The following is an 11684-nucleotide window of genomic DNA, read 5'->3' as shown; positions in this document are numbered from 1 at the left end:
AGAAAATATTCATAACTATTGAATGAGTACAAAAACAAAAATAAATTATTTGCAACAAAAAAATTAAGGACTAAATGTGTACAAAAATATGAAAGACTAAATGTGTACAAAATGAGAAATATATTACCCTATTAAGACATTTTTACCGGTTAACTTGAAATAACCGGTCATAAGAACTGAATGTGTACAGTTTAACAAGTTGAAGGGGTAAATGCGAACAAAAAATAATTTCAGTGACCAAATGTGTACAAATCGAATAATATATTACCCTTTTAAGTCATTATCCCACAAGTAAACCTATGTAAATGAATGGCAAGTCACCAACTAAGCAATTGGTATTTCTAGCCAATAACTCGATTTTGAGATTATTTATACCCACACCAAAGAGCTTATTTTGTTATGTTTACCTTATGACCCGAAGCTAGTTCATAACAACGTAGGATTCTTATTAAATTCTTGGCGCTAGAGATTTACCACCAGCCGAGATGACTTCATTTACAATTAGTGGGTCGTCAAGTATGTTTTTTTTTATGTAGGTTGTTTGGGTTGAGCACCTTCAAGATGATCTTGTAAAACAAAACTGTAAAGTTAGTCCCTGTGGTATTCAAAAAACTTTGGATAGGGTCCAAAAAGTTTTCAACTTGCGTGGAAGGTCCAAAATCAAGGTTTTTCTAGGTTTTTGGTCCAAAAAACACTTAAAAAGATGCTTATGCCCTTTTGATTTGTTTTTCCCTTTTTCTATAAGTATTTTAATGATATTTTCACTTAAAAAAAGAAAAATAAATTCCACCCCTACCCCACCGTACTCTCTCTCTCTCTCTCTCTCTCTCTCTCTCTCTCTCTATCCCTCTCCCTTTTTTACTCTTTCTCTCTCATTTCAATGGTTGAACTATCTGAGACCAAACATTAAACATGGCTAATTTTATGATGATGAAGATAAAGTTATATATGTACTCTTTGCTAGCATTGGTAGCAAGTACACTTTCTCTTTCAAGATTCTGTATTAAGGGCGATTTTGTGGTATATAGCACGCAAAAATGGAGATTTTTGTCTCGGGTGTGAATTTATATGCAGAAATCTAGAAGTTTGAATAATTTAATGTGCAGGTGGTCAATAATGGCAACACAATTACTAGGAAGAACATAAAATGATATCAAGAACTATAGGCACACAAACCTGAAGAAGAAGATGATGAACAACTTAATCACCCTACCCGAACTTAGAAAACCTCTTCAACATCTTCAATGTTTTAGTTCTTCAACAAACTACAGCTACCCATCACAATCGATTTTTCAAAATAGTAATATCAATGTCAATTCTCCATTATCATCATCAAAATACCATCGTCTCCATCATATTTGTACAATATAAATACTTCTAGCTACCATGATCAAACCTTATCTATCCCATCTAGCCCTAGAAATAATGCTGCTAATCATCAATATTCAGTTCTCCAATCACAAGATCATGGATTTCTCGGTTTGGTTTCCACGGAGTCTTACCAGCAGGAGGTAAAAGATAGTTCTACCCTTTTCTTCTTTGGAGGTCATCAAGCTAGTTGCAGTTCTAATTCCAATGGGAGCTAGCATTATGAGTATCGTAGTACTGTTGGTGTATATGATTAGCATCGTAACAACTTGAGTAATTCTTACAAGGAATTTGGTGGGAATTATGATAAGTAAAAATGGTATTATGAGGATTCTTCATTAGACTCCAGTCTTGAGGAGATCAAGCAGATAAGAGAGAAAGAGTCTAAGAGAGAGAGAGGCGATAAAAAGAGAAAGAGAGAGAGAGAGAGAGAGAGAGAGAGAGAGAGAGAAAGAGAGAAAGAGAGAGAGAGAGAGAGAGAGAGAGAGAGAGAGAGAGAGTATGGTGAGTGGGGGTGGGGGTGCAAAATTCTTTTTTTATTTTTTATTAAAGTCAAAATAGCATTAAAATACTTATAGAAAAAGGAAAAAAGAAATCAAAAGGGCATAACCATCTTTTTAAGTTTTTTTGGACCAAAAACCAATAAAAACCTTGATTTTGGACCTTCCATGCAAGTTTAAAACTTTTTGGACCTTATCCAAAGTTTTTTGAATACCTCAGCGACCAAATTTGTAGTTTTGTCATCTTGTAACGACATCGAATTAGGCTTATATGTATGAATCCACCCAAAGTAGTAGAATATGTAATCTTCAACACCATAATAAAGAAAGAAATTACATCCCCTATCGATCTTCTTGTTTTTGTATGGAGTCTTTGATAGCGAACAAGATGTCCCTTGCAATTGTATCCCACTGTTTCTTAACAAATGCAAAGGTAAAGCAACCGGGTCGAGGCCTTGTAGTCTCTGCATTTCTTTCACTTCTTCAAAGGTAAAGAATGCATAGAGAATGGAGTGTTCTTCGATAGATAATTTTTAAACCTATTACTAGAGAAGACAGTCTTGAACTTCTTGGAAAACGTTGTATTTGCTAATTAAGGAGGTTATTTTCATCAATTTAATACGTAATGAAAAAGACGGTGGCTCTCATATATTATCATTTTAATTAATATCTCTTAAAAACCCCAAAAAATACCTCTAAATGTTATGAAGGCTAATATGTAGGGGTGTTCGTTTGGATGGATCGGTTCGATCCGATCCAATTAAGTAAATCCAAATTGATGTCGGTTTTCAAAATATGGATCCGAATTGTCCAAACAATATTCAAATCCGAACCGATCCAATCCAATTATAATTCGGTTGGATCGGTTTTTATAATTCGGTTTTCAAAAGGCATAACATTTTAAAACGATATATAATTACAATATTATCCCATTTTTATAGAAGAAGCAAAAACAAATTATTTAGTTGTAATTTATAATTTATAAACAACTACTAAGAAGGTATATTATAATTTAATATTTATTAGATAAAACGCTTTTGAGAGAAAATCATATTAATTTTTTTCTTAGGTGAAACTTTTTTGAACTTTTTTGAAAAAAATAATTTATAAAATTAATAAACAATTATAAATATATTAAAAAATAAATAAATAATAAACTGTTATTCGGTTTTTTTGAACTATTCGGTGCTTATTTTATAAACCAAAACCAATCCAAAATAATAATTCGGTTTTGGTGAAATCCAAACTATCCGAACCAAATAGCTCAGTCCAAATTGCCCAATTAGATAATTCGGTTTTATCCAAATAATGAACAGCCCTACTAATATGGCAATTTATATTTTTAAATGATACTTTAATGATTATTTTATTTATTTTTTTGAACGACATTTAATGATTAAACGCAATGTGTTTTGGAAGAAATGTGGGTAAATGCATGAATAACAACATACTCTCATTTATTGTTTGATTATAGCATCCTATTGTTACTCGCATTTATTTTTTTCATTATATCAACGGCATCCAAATAAACGACAACTTGTATTGCTATAATAGGTATAAAGATTCATGAGACCTTTTGAACTACTTTTCATTTAGACACTTTTTGACCATTTTCTCATTTAGACATCCTACTTTGCCTAAGATGTGTTTTCTCAACAATTAGCATGTCATGTTACTAACTTTCTATACCTAACATGTTTTCAAAGCAATATAAATATTAGATATCAACTTATCTTTCACTTTGTTTGTAACGTCCGGATCATGGTATGTATTTTAAATCAAATTAGTCATTTTTGCAAAGGGACTCGACGAGTTGGAGGCCCCAAACTCATCGAGTAGGAATGGAATTCGGACGTGGGACATGAACTCTACTCGACCAGTCGAGAAGCCTCAACTCGACGAGTAGGGCTGCCAAAGTGAAACCTTAATTTTCAGGGTTTTGCACCCTATTTAAGCACCTTAACCTCCAAAGGGTGGCCTCATTTGCAGCCTCCATCACACCAAACTCTAGCCACGAAACCCTAATCCACCTTTGAGTGTTTTTGAGTCGTTGTTGTGTGTTCTTGGTGATTTTGAGCTTGAGAAGGAAGGAGAAGCTTGGGGATTCAAGAGGAAGCCAGTAGATCCAGAAGTTGAGCTGCATTTCTGAATCATTTGAGGTATAAAGTTGATACCTTGGCTTTCCTTTGCTTAGTATTTTGTTACTTTTGGGCCATATTGAAGTCATTTTCGAGATTTGTGTGTATCATGAGGTTTTGACTTCAGATCTAGGCACTCATGAGCTTATGAGGCTTAAAGTTGCCAGCTTTATCAAGCCTAGGCCCTTCCCCATGCCCTAGACATCTTATATAGCTTAGTTTTAGTGTTTCTAGCTTCATGACACCATGCATGGACGTAAAGTTAGCAACTTTACGTGGTAACTTAGTCCAAGTGGACTAGATCTATGGTTTGGAAGCGTTCAACCCAACTGGAAACGACTGAATGGGTTTAGACTATGGGGGACTCAACGAATTGTTCAAACAACTCGGCGAGTTGGGTCGTGGTCCCCCAACCTTTTCTGCTACTGGGAAAACTTGTCAAGTCCATGAGATGACTCAGCGAGTTGGACATGGTTTTTGGGTTTTGGAAAATTGAAGAACTTGATGAGTTCAAGGAGGAACTCGACGAGTTGTGAGTGAATTGTCCCGACTCTATTATGAAGAGGAACTCGATGAGTTCATGAAAGAACTCGACGAGGTGGATTGAGATTTCCAGGGTTTTATGGATCATGGAACTAGACGAGTTGATGGACCAAATCGGCGAGCTGAGTCAACCAGGATGTTGACTTGGACTTTGACCATTTGTAATGCTCGTGTTTCTGGGCTAAAGCATTAAAGATGATGTAATAGTGTAGGTCAACCTTTGTAACTTGTTTTGAAGTAATAAAGATATATTATTTGAGTATTTATGTGTTTTCTACTTAATTATTATAATAAATTAAGGATAAAGAAATAAGCGTCAAAATAAAATGTTAGATAAACCCGATATCTATGAAGAAAGTTTTAGTGGTTGAATCAAGGATTACAAAGATATGAAGAACACCAAAATCCGAGTTATAACGAAGAAGTTATGACCTGTCGAAGTTTCACGACAGAACCAACATGACGATGTATGACATAAAAAGTGAGTTTATGATAAAGTCCTTTTTAGCCTTAGTAATCTAAATGAAAGTCGTAGTAATCGTTAAACCGAGGGCGTCCATAAAAAGAATGTCAAAATCTAACGCCGTATGATGAAGTTATGAATTATCTAAGATTTGGCAGAGCAGTATGCAACTCGGAAATCGAATTATAGATCAAGCAATTTTTAGCTAAAACAACTTAAACGAGAATCGAAGATCTTATTGATAGTAGTTTAACGATAAAAATACAGAGAAAAATGTACGTCGGATGAAAAAGTTATGAATTTTTAACGGACTTTTCCTGTCCCGGCCTGTTAAAATATAACTTTAAAAATAAATTCAAAATTAGCCGACGGAATCTAAAAGAAAATTGTATAGTATAATTTCACCTACTTGTGGATATAAAGAGTGTAACAAACGGAGCCCGTATGAGAAAGATATGAATTTTTGAAGTCTCAGGCACGAACTTCGAGACTAGAAATACACCCAGTGTACGGAGTATGTACGCCCAACATACTCGTGTTCACGGTCCAAGATTGGCCATGTCGCCTACTCCTTCGCATGGTGCAACGTGTTCGTATCCTTGACGCATCCGAGATGATCCCTTCTACGCCCAACGTAGAACCTCGCAAGGCAGTATGCCCCGCATACATGAAGATTACACCCCGCGTAATGCGAGGCTTCAACCACTATAAATAGAAAGCGAAGCTGTCCGGATTTTGTTTACAAATCTTATACTTTTACACCCTTTACTCTCTCTCAAACTATCCTAACACCCCCCGAAGCCTAGAATACCATCCTAGCACCCGAAGAAAGCCCGGAGCCCCGAAGTCTTCAAGAAAAAGAGTTTTTCGAGTCGAAACTTTGTCAACGCAGAGCCCGGTTTTTGAGCAAACCTCCCGATTTTATTGAAAATGATTGTTTTAAGGGACAAATTGCTTTCCAATTACCATCTTATCAAGTGAGTTTGTAGTCACTTTCATCTTACACATAGATATGAAGTATTTTCTATAAAATGTGTGTTATGTGTATATATATTGTTTGTTTATTTGAGATAGGTGTTGAATGGATGTTTTATACAGGTTTTAAACTGTATATGTATTTTTATCTACAAAAATGTTGGATATAATATAGGTAGATAGTTGATGTGTGATGAAATAAAATGATGAGAAGCCTCGATGTTGTTGTTCTAGTCATCTAGCAGAGTATAGATGACGACCACAGACCTTTCTAGACAGTCCAATGGAACGGTAGCAGGCTCGCAACCTGTAGGTGTTTGTAAACGATGTGTTCACCGTGGTACTCCACCCCCCTCATCGTTGCCTTAAGGATATGTATGCATGAGGAATTCCTTTAGCAGTAGTGTCCATCCCGATGATGATCCCTAGGCTAGGTCCCTTGTGATAGGTATTTAGGGACGTAAAGTGAGGATAACGGGAACGGGTAATCAAGGTTATTTTTGGTTGATAAAATTAATAAATTCATTGTTGTTTGATGAAATTAATAAATTTATTATTTGTGGGTTGAAAACCATATAAGCTCACCAGTCTCCCAAGCCTAACCCACTCAGCTTTCTGTATTACAGGTAGTGGAACAAGAGAATAGTTGGTTGATGATGAAAGATTTTGGATTATAGGCATGTAGATGTAAATAACTGTTGAAATGCCTATATTGTACAATTTATGCTTTTGGTCTGTATCAAAGTGGACATCCCGAGTTTTGTAATGAAATGAAAATACATTTCTTTAAGAAATGTTTTGATAAATATTTTTATCATATTTTGTTTTGGGGACAAATTTCGCAATACTTTTTCAAAGATTACTTTGATTTTATTTTAAAAGCATAAAAGAAATCAGTCTTTTCTGGCTATGTCACACCATTGACCAGAGTTGACCCTTAAAGGGGTTATCAGTATGAAAGGGTAATTAAAGGAGATTTTTTTGTGTAGGAGTTTGAGAGGATTTGATCCCAGGGCCAAGGATTAGATCTCGGAGAAAAATAGATGCAAGTACAAAGACTTTATGACTTGCAAGCTGTCAACTTTCACTGGAAAGGAAGATCCCGTCAGAGTAATGGATTGGATCTCGGAGATGGAATTAGCCTTCATTACATGTGGTTGCAAAGGTAAACTACAAACCATATTTGTAGTGTGTCAGTTCAGAGGTGGCATTGTTCGTTGGTGGAACACTCTGGGGAAGACCCTAAGCCCTAATGAGCCACTGCAACTAACTTGGGCGGAGTTCTTGGTGCAGTTAAAGCGCAAGTATTGCTCAACCCAAAATCTGCTTGAGCTATAGAACTAATTTTTGACATTGAAGAAGGGAAGCATGTCCATCGATGAATACACCAATAACTTCACAGACAAAATGGAGTTTGCTTTGCGTATTGTCCCAGATGAGCTGACAAAAATCGACAGGTACGCAAAGGGACTTCCATAGGAGTATGTAGTGCCAGTATGTTGGGAACTTACTCTGGAGGCATCTATTTGGGTTGCCAAGTCAATTGAAGATATGATCAAGGGAAGAGCCTCCAGCAAGGTTGAAGTTGGAGAAAAGAGAAAGTTTAAAGGAACTTCAGGTTCCAACAAGAAGAGGAAGTTCTCGAAGTTTGGTTTGAGAGGAAGAGGAGGCGAAGCTAAATGGTGTGACATATGTATAAAGAAACATGTTGGGAAATGTGGCGAGGAGGTCACTTGTTATAAATGTGGAAATCCTGGGCATTATGCCAATGAATGCACCTTCAATAAGAAAGTTTGTTATGGGTGCAATGAAGAGAGGCACATTTTGAGGGACTGACCAAAGAAGAAAGAGGCAGCAATACCCAATCTCCCACCAAAGCCAAAAGCCAGAGCTTTCCAGATGACACTGGAAGCTGCTAAGGATGTGGCAGATGTCGTTTCAGGTACCATTCTTGTAAATGGATTGCCTGCCAATTTATTGTTTGATTCCGGAGTGAATTGCTCCTTTATATCACATAAATTTGGTGGAAGACTAGCATTGCCTATAGAAAAACTTGATGATGCCCTTATTGTAGAAGTTGCTAGTGGAAAATTCATAGTTGTTAGCGATTTTATTAAGAATATTGGCATCGAATTGAACGGAAATGAATTCCATGAGGAGCTGTTACCCATAGAGTTGAACGGTTTCGACATCGTTCTAGGGATGGATAGGATTAGCGCCAATGATGCCGAAATAATGTGCAAGAAAAAGATAGTAAGGGTAAACCCATCTGGAAAAGAGTCATTTATGGTGTACAGAGATAAGTTTAGAGTAAATTCTGGAATCATTTCTCTATTGAAATCCAGAAAAAGTTTATCTAAAGGATGCACCTCATACTTGGCATTCGCAATCGATGCTAAGAAGGAGAAAAAGTATATGCAAAGTATATCAATGGTGTGTGACTATCTGGAAGTCTTTCCCGAAAATCTTCTTGGATTTCCCCCTGATAGACAAGTGGAGTTTCGAATAGACTTGTTACCAGGAACAACACCAATAGCAAAGGCACCATATCGATTCGCACTGATAGAGATGAAGGAGCTTATGATGCAACTTCAGGAGTGGTTGGACAACGGTTTCATTAGACCTAGCTCATTACCCTAGGGAGTTCCAGTGTTATTCGTAAAGAAGAAAGATGGGATCATGAGAATATGCATAGATTACAGAGAGTTGAACAAGGCATCAATAAAGAACAAGTACCCGTTGCAAGGTTCGAGCTATTTATCAAAGATCGATCTTAGGTTAGGATATCATCAGCTAAAGGTGAGAGAGCGGGATATTGAGAAGATTGCATTCGGAACAAGATATGGACACTATGAGTTCTTGGTTATGTCGTTTGGACTAACCAATGCTCCAGCAACATTCATGGATTTGATGACCAGGGTTTGTAAACCATTCCACGATAAATCTGTGATAGTGTTCATAGATGACATTTTGATTTATTTAACAAAGCAAGCAGGAGCATGACAAGCATCTGCGAGAAGTGTTAGAAGTTCTAAAAGAGGAGAAGTTGTATGCAAAGTTCTCCAAATGTGATTTTTGGATTCAAGAAGTCCAATTTTTGGGTCATGTGGTTAACCAAGAAGGGATTTTGGTAGACCCAGCTAAGATTGAAGCTATAATAAAGTGGGGACAACCAAAGAGTCCCACGGAGATCCGAAGCTTTCTGGGATTAGCCAGATATTACCGAAGATTTATCCAAGGCTTTTCTTCGATAACTGCTCCATTGACAACTTTAACCCATAAAGGAGCTACTTATACTTGGAATGAGAAGCATAAGGAAGCATTTAAGAAGCTAAAGAAGAAGTTATGTGAAGCACCGATTCTTTCTTTACATGATGGAGATGAATAATTTGTAGTTTATAGTGATGCATCTGGAGTTGGGATAGGTTGTGTTCTGACCCAAAGAGATAAGGTGATAGCATATGCATCGAGACAATTGAAAGAACATAAAAAAAATTAAAAAAATTAAAATAAAAAAAAAAAAAAAAAAAAACTACCCTACTCAAGATTTGGAGTTGGCAGCGGTAGTATTCGCCCTAAAGATATGGAGGCATTATCTTTATGTTACCAAATACAGACTTTTCACTGATCATAAGAGTCTTCGATATCTCTTTAATCAGAAGGAATTGAACATGAGACAATAACGCTGGCTAGAGTTTCCTAAGGATTACGATTGTAAAATACTTTACCACCTTGGTAAAGCAAATGTCGTAGCTGATGCTTTAAGTAGAAAAGTGAGCCTTGAAAAGAAAAGGCCAAGAGTATTGAGAATCGAAGTTGTCTCAACGATTGTAGAAAGCATCAAGAAAGCTCAAGAAAAAGCTTTAGAGAAAAATGACCAAAAGGAAGAACGTTTGGGCAAAATGTTAGTGTTCGATACAAATGGTCAAGGAATTAAGGTATTCCAAGATAGGATTTGAGTACCTAAACGGGAGGAAAAAAGAGATGAAACCCTACTACTGGTGGCCTACTGCTGGTGGCCGACGATGAAGCTTGATGTTGCAAAAATGTATAGGGATCTGAAACCCTACTACTGGTGGCCGACGATGAAGCTTGATGTTGCAAAGTATGTGGCCGAGTGTGTGACATGTGCGAGGGTTAAGGCACAACATCAGAAACCGTATAAGAGTTTAGAACCTTAGCTGTACCCATGGGTAAATGGGAAGATATCACCATGGATTTTGTGACTTAACTGCCCAGAACGAAAAGCGGTCACGACATGATTTGGGTGGTTGTTAATCGGTTCAAAAAAGTGCACATTTCATAGCAACCAATGAGAAGTGGTCTATGGAAAATATTGCAAAGGTTTACGTGAAAGAGATAGTGAAAGATCATGGTGTTGCCCCTACGATTATATCAAATCGTGATAGTCGTTTAACGTCAAGGTTTTGGGGAAGTCGACAAGAGGAATTGGGTACGAAACTGTGTCTAAGTACAACCTACCATTCGTAAACCGATGGTCAGAGCGAACGAACAATTCAAACATTGGAGGATATGCTGAGAGCATGTACCCTGGAATTCCAAGGTAACTGGGATGAACATTTACCTCTTGTACAATTTTCCTACAATAATAGTTTCCACTCGAGCATCAAGATGGCACCTTATCAATCTTTGTATCGACAAAAGTGTCAAACACCATCATGTTGGCTTGAAGCTAGAGAATAGCAATTTATGGGACCCGAGATAGTACATCAGACTGCTGAAAAGCGGAAAGTGATTAGGGAAAGGATGTTAGCAACTCGAGATCATCAAAAAAGCTATTCTAACAAGAAAATACAACCGATAGCATTCGAAGTTGGAGATTCAGTTTTACTTAAAGTCTCGTCGTGGAAGGGACTTATAAGATTTGGTAAAAGGGGAAAGTTGAGTTCAAGGTTTATTGCACTGTTTAAAGTTCTTCAAACGATTGAGAACTAAGCTTACAAGCTAGAACTACCAGAAGAAGTAGATGGTATTCATAACACTTTCCACGTGTGTTACTTGAGGAAGCTCGCGGGAGAATTTCCCGACATCATTCCAATTTCTGAATTAAGGTTGGATGAAAGCAAGAGGTTAATTGAAGAACCGGGGGCAATTGTTGACTGTAAGACTAAGAAGTTGCGACGCTAGATGGTCGATTTAGTGCTTGTGCGATGGAAACATACGAATATGCCAAATCTCACATGGGAAAGGAGAGTGACATGATGAGTTGCTATCCGCATTTGTTTGCTGATGTATGATTCCGGAGACGAAATCATCTTAAGGGGGAGAGAATTGTAACGCCCGTGTTTCTGGGACAAAGCATTAAAGATGATGTAATAGTCTAGGTCAACCTTTGTAACTTTTTTTAAAGTAATAAAGATGTATTATTGGAGTATTATATACTTTATACTTAATTATTATAATAAACTAAGGATAAAGAAATAAGCATAAAAAAATGTTAGATAAACTCGATATATATGAAGAAAGTTGTAATTGTTGAAACAAAGATTCCAGAGATATAAAAATACCGAAATTCGAGTTATAATGAAGAAAGTATGACCTGTCGAAGTTTTGTGACAGAACCGACACGATGTTGTGTGACGTAAAAAGTGAGTTTACTATAAAATGCTTTTTAGCCTTTGCATTTTAAATGAAATTCATAGTACTCGTTAAACCGAGAGTGTGCATAAAAAGAAT

General features: G+C 36.6%; 1 pseudogene; it reads left to right on the top strand.

Annotated features, from left to right (window-relative positions):
- The first annotated feature begins 752 nt into the window (after positions 1–752).
- On the top strand, positions 753–1977 carry LOC145039708 (uncharacterized; annotated as a pseudogene).
- The last annotated feature ends 9707 nt before the right edge of the window (positions 1978–11684 follow it).

Source organism: Lactuca saligna, chromosome 4, assembly GCF_052625555.1.
Source record: "Lactuca saligna cultivar CGN05327 chromosome 4, ASM5262555v1, whole genome shotgun sequence".
Classification (NCBI taxonomy): Eukaryota; Viridiplantae; Streptophyta; class Magnoliopsida; order Asterales; family Asteraceae; genus Lactuca; species Lactuca saligna.
Note: the sequence above shows the minus strand (reverse complement) of the source record. Positions and strands in the feature narration are given on the sequence as shown.